The sequence below is a fragment of the Pterocles gutturalis genome, unplaced genomic scaffold (assembly GCF_000699245.1).
Source record: "Pterocles gutturalis isolate BGI_N339 unplaced genomic scaffold, ASM69924v1 scaffold11135, whole genome shotgun sequence".
NCBI lineage: Eukaryota > Metazoa > Chordata > Aves > Pterocliformes > Pteroclidae > Pterocles > Pterocles gutturalis.
In genome coordinates this window covers 41,149-46,897 of record NW_010143485.1, presented here as the reverse complement: position 1 = coordinate 46,897, position 5,749 = coordinate 41,149, and positions in this window count along the sequence as shown.

Here is a 5,749-nt window from a genome sequence, read left to right as displayed (position 1 = left end):
TGATGCTTTTGCAGATCGATGTGAAATTTAAAAAACAAAACAAAACAAAACATCAGCTTCTCTTCTTACCTGCACCTGTATCCCCTGCCCTGGGAGCTGGCGGCTGAGGAGGTGACACCGTCGTCATTCTTCTGATCAAACCAACATAATACCCAAAGGACAGTAAAGAAACCAAACCTCAAACCCTAAAAAATCAGAAATCAGGGAGAAAGGTGATTGGGCATATAGGGCTGTGGGACATGATCATTTTTGGGCCATATTTGTTCAATTTTATATTTAAAATGTATTTTATATATTTGATATACTTATGTATTATATTATGTTATGTTGTATTATGTTGTATTATATTATACATACTATGAATATTATACATCCTAAAAAGATAATTATTGAATTATTGAAAATATGAAAATATTATAAATATTACAAATAAGATACTACAGCAGCTTGGGACGAGGCTGGCAACCATTTGGCCCTGCAGACCCAACCCTCTTCAGCTTTCCCACCATTTCCTCCAACCTGCCAAGCACCTGTGCAGCCCTCCCCTGGGAGATGTCCCGGCCACCCAGGGAACTTTTTAAAGCCAGGAGGATGCGGAGGCTGTCACTTTGAAATGCACCAAAGCGCTGCAGGGGAAGTTGCAGAGGTGATGCGATAAACGAGGGCATGAAGCAAAGGGTCTTACTGGAAGGTGGGATTTAATAAAACACAAAAGGAAAGAGATGGACGAGGGGAAAGTGGCTGTCCCCACACCTAGCTGGAGCCCTCAGAGGTGTCCCCATGGCACAGAGGGGGAGCAGGAGATGCCAGGACTGCGGGAGCTGGATGTGGGTGTTGGGAACAGGCGGTAAACGTGCGCAGGCACTGCAACCGGAGACTGAATATCAATCAAACGTGCTTGGAGTATTATCATAAAAACCAGTCGGACCGGTAGCAAAGCATGTTTGAAACGTGGATCCCAGCACACGGTCATGCCACAGGGTCCGCGGCTTTGTCCCAGTGTGCGGGAGCAGCACTGAGCTGGTGATAGCGCCAAAAGAAAATGACTTATTTAAAAAGATCTTTCTGTTTTCCCCTGTTTTGTTTCGGCTGCAAGAGGCCGAGGCAGATCATTTCTTCAACTGCTCAGCTTCAGAGCTGGCACGCTCACAAACCAGGACAGCGACAGTTTAAATTCAGGGGAGATGGAGGAGAAGGGACATTGTCCCTTCTGCCCTCCCTGCCGTGGTGCAGGTCCTTACGGCAGGACAGGCAGCTGCCTTTAACCATCCCAACCAGCTCCCCGGGTTCCCAGTGCTCAGTAGCCGCAGCCCTACCTGTTTTTTTTTCCTCGAAAGTGTTTTCTGTAGCCAGCTGCCACCTCTCCAAGGGGCTCTTCAGGTGCCACGGTCGCAGCATCCCCAGGGAGGCCAATGTTTTGGGATGGAGCCACTCTGCCGAGGATGCTGTGCAGGGGTGCGTGATTTCACATCTCCTGTGGCCCTGCAGGACCTGCGTCTTAACCAGCAGCTCCTAAAGTTTCATCCCCGGACAGAGTTATTTATCTTAAGGAGACCCAAACCAGCACCGTGTATTAGAACAGCACCATGTGATGATTAAAACCAGTTATTTCATCACCCACCATGTGAGACCCAGAGCATGTGGCTTCCCAACCTGCAATAACCACGTATCCGACTAGTAGCTAGACTGCTCCTTGAAAAAAAAAATTAAACCATCCTGTTCTCTGGTTTGATCCAGCAATAAAACAACCCAGCACAAACCCCCAGACACCCCAGTACTCCCTCTCCCAAACCCAGCCGCCGTTCATTAGCTTGCTCGTCTCTTTGCTCGCCGGTGGTTGGCATGGTCTGTTGCTCATAAGAGGGGGGAACAAACCAGAGTCTGCAGAGTTTGTGTTTGCTGGAAGGGCGCCCAGCGTCCACGAGTACAGATTTTAAGATTAAGTCTAGAAAGTCTTTCTTCAAATTCAGAGTGCTGCTAGCCAGAGTAAAATTTAATATTTGAACCTCAGCTGCCCCTGAATGGGGTTTTTAAAGGTGGGGAGGGGGGTGTAGCCATGCACATCCGAGAGGGTTTGAAAGCCTGTCGACAAAGAGATGAGGATTTTTTCCATTGTTTTATTAAAAACTTTGAAAGGTCTAAAATGAAAATGTACACCTACTACAACATAATCTGTTTGTACACTCACAGTTAAAGTGCTAAAAAATTAAACGATACAGAACCGACACTGGACTACTGTAAACAACTCTACCAGGAGCGGAGCGTGAGCCAAGTCAGCTGCGGGCGGGTGCTACCCATGCAAACAGCCACGGGCACCCTCACGGGCGGGTCTCATGAACACGTAAGCTTCTTCCTCTCTCGTTCAGCGACAGATGAAATCACAACACAGACATGAGCGCATCGAGGGAAAGCACTGGAAGAGGCGGCAGCGCCGTTACATGCACCGAGTTCCCCAGAGCACGGACCCGATGGCTGTTGGCGACAGGCAAAAACTGGGTAAAACATCCCCCCATTGGGTGGAAATAAATCCCTTGCTGGTTAGAAACGCAGGATAGGAGTGAAGTTTCACATTCAAGGTGAACTTTGGGCTGCTCTGCTCTGCACCCCGGTTTCACGGTACAGCCTGCTCCCCACCACCATCTTTTTCGGGGTGCTCAGGCCCCGGAGCTGGGCTGCGGGGTCAGCTCCCCTGTGGAAGGGTGGGCGTTGCTCTAGGAGCTGACCCCAACTCACCCGGCTTTTCTCATGGTCTCCTGGGCCCTTCCCGAGGGATTTTCTCTCCCCTCCTGGCTGGAACCATTTGGCTGCGGCTGGATTTCAGCTTCTGTCTAAAGCTTCCATAGCAAAATTCGGGTCTAAGCCCTGAGAAAATGGAGAACACTTGAGAGCAGACAAATAAATTTACAACTAAATGCGGCTTTTTTGCTGCTGTTGGATTTTTTAATACTCTTAAAAAGACCAATCCAACAGGAGGGCGGCTGTGCTCGGTCCTGAGAGAGCCTTTTCCGTGCAACACAACCGCGTCTCTAATTCGCAATATTTCAATGAACGACAAGAGCTACGAGGAATTAAGAAAGAAGGAATATGACAAACTCCGGGGAATCTGCTGTCAGTGGCAATTGGGCCAATGTCTGTGTTCACCAGCTGCAGCCGAGTGCTCCCGGACAGGACAGCAAAGGTCTCGGAGCAAAGCACGTGGTGCCACAGCACTCACTGCCAATGGAGCAACGCGTTCGCAATGGGCTAAAACAGAGATCCCGGTGCTGGGGAATAGTGGGAATAAGAAGCCGTGGATTTTATTTATCACAGTTTTGGGGCTTCAGCCATTGTATGTGTAGGATGCAGATGCACTAACCTGCCGTTGGGACATGCTGGAGAAACTGGGCTATGTTCAACTTCTCTGCCTGCTTCAAAGAGAGGGTCCAGCTTTTAGCGGCGTGCATCTGCTAGATGGGGACTAAGAACTGCTGTTCAATCCCGAGGAACACATCCAGCTACAGGTACGTTAGGTCAGCGCAAGCCCACAGCAACCAGAGCGTTTTGGTAACTGCAGAACTACCATCCGGGGCGGGGGTTTAAGCTACGATGGAATTTAAAGATTGGCACTGGTCCCAGAAAGCAGCCGCCGGGACTGAAACTCTCACTGGTTAGCAGGGGGTGCCAGATAGGAAAGCACCTCAAAAACATGCCCAGGGACCCCTGCCAGAGACGGCGGCTGGGCTGCGTTCAAACTCAGACACGCTTCAGAGCCTCCAAGTGCGATGATTCGGGAGCTGAAGCCCTGCGAGTGCCCCGGCCAGGGAATCTTACACGTGAAACCTGAACCAGTCGTTGGTACAGGGCTTTGAAATCCTGGGAGGGAATGCTTTGCAGAAAGAGAGCTGCATGCTCGTTCACGTGTTGAAGATAAAAAGGAAGGTTTGGGACTACAGGGGTAGGCAAGGGCAAAAAACCCAGCCAGAAATCCAGTTTTACATTTTAATCACCTCTCTGGGGTGAGAGGAGTCTGTCCCTTGTGGACAGGACACACGCACAAGGAACAGCGTAGATATTCCCATTTGGAAACAATAGGGTGACTAAACCTCACAAATTAACAAAATTTCAAGCAGGATGTATTTCCAACCTCCAGCATCAGCCCCCTCCCTGACTCTAAACAAGTCAAATAATTTCTACAATTAAAAAAAAAACCAAAACAGTGCTGGAAATGGAGCGAAGAAGTTCAACATAAACACTTGAGCTTCTTTAGTTCAGTTACAGTGTTTAGGAAAATTCAGCTTCCCGGCTCCTTTCGCAGATCCAGATTCCTAAAACCACCATCCCTTTGAAGCAGCGAGTTATTTAGTAGAAGCTGAATTTGAAAATAACAAAGGGTTTCACCTTTGTGGCTTTCAGGGAATCGCAGTTTTGCCAGTTTAAATCACCCAAAAGACTTTTCCTACCCATCTGCTTTGAAAGAGGTGATTGCCTGTATCTGGACAGTCATCCCTGCGGACATCCCCCGGGGCTGTTTGCTGAGCAGAGTCCGCTCTGCCCCGGGGCGGCCGGTCAGCAACCTCCCTCCCTGGATTTACAACAAGGAGAGCGCGGGAGCTTTTGCTAAGCTTTGTTATTCCACGTTGGGTTCGGTTTGCGCTTCTCCTTTGGAGCCTCGTGGAATCAAGAAAGACAATTTACGGTAAATATATTTCTAAAAACCACGGTGAGTCCCAGGGCGAGCTTTGATTTCAGAGCGCACAGTTACGTGCTTTGCCGCTGTGTCATCAGCTACATACAATTAAAATGAGTAATTGCAGCGCAGCTCTGCTCCTGCTGCTGGCCAAAGCCTCTGAAGTTCGCACCGCAGGTTGTTGCCCCGTCCCTGCCCTTGAGGCTGTGCCATCTCCGCCTGTACAAAGGCTTTCCGACGTGCCTCCGGCAGGTCAAAAAGGGAATTATGTAAGGACAATGAAAAAAAAAAATGTATTCATTTCCCAGCAACGATCTGTAGTAATTACTGAGGTAGGTTTAAACGCAATCGGTGTTTCCTCATGCTGAATGAATCCTACGGTAGATGCTTCAGAAGCTCTACTGCGCCATCCGAGTTGTGCCTTGGCTTTTGCCTGCAGTGTCTACGAAGACTTGCTGTACCCCCAAAGATTATTTACACACAAAAAAGCTCAAACTGAGAATTCTCTACCGTGAATCTGTAGTGGGGAGTGAAAAGAAAATAACCTACAGGAGAGGTCGATCAGTGACACAAGCTCCCAGCTGGGAAGGAGCCAACAACTGATGGTGGAGATCCGTCTCCTCCTCCAGACGCAACGAAGCGGGTTTCCGGCTGCTGCATCCTGCTGGCAGCTCCTGCCTCGATTTCCCCCGCCCATGTCTAAACTCCTGCTCCTCGCTTGCTCAGCGCAAAAAGAATCCTCCCAAAAACCAGCCACAACCTCACGGGGAAGGTAGGCATCCCTGACTCAGCTCCTCCTGTCCGTTTTGGCCTCAGCATTCCTCGCCCAGGCTGCGGGGTTTGTGAACAGGATTTGTTCTGTTTGTAAGGAGAAGGTTGTACATTCCGGTTTGGGCGACAAATTCAGCTTTTCTCTTATTATTATTATTATTTTTTAAATAGATCAGGAACAGGCAATCTCAGCTTTTGTACATGAATCTAAAAAATAAGTGGCTGAATATTATCTAGATAACTGGTTTTAAAATTGATCTCTTCCTACATAAATTGTAAACAAGTAGAAAATTTAAATAGCATTTTGTAAAA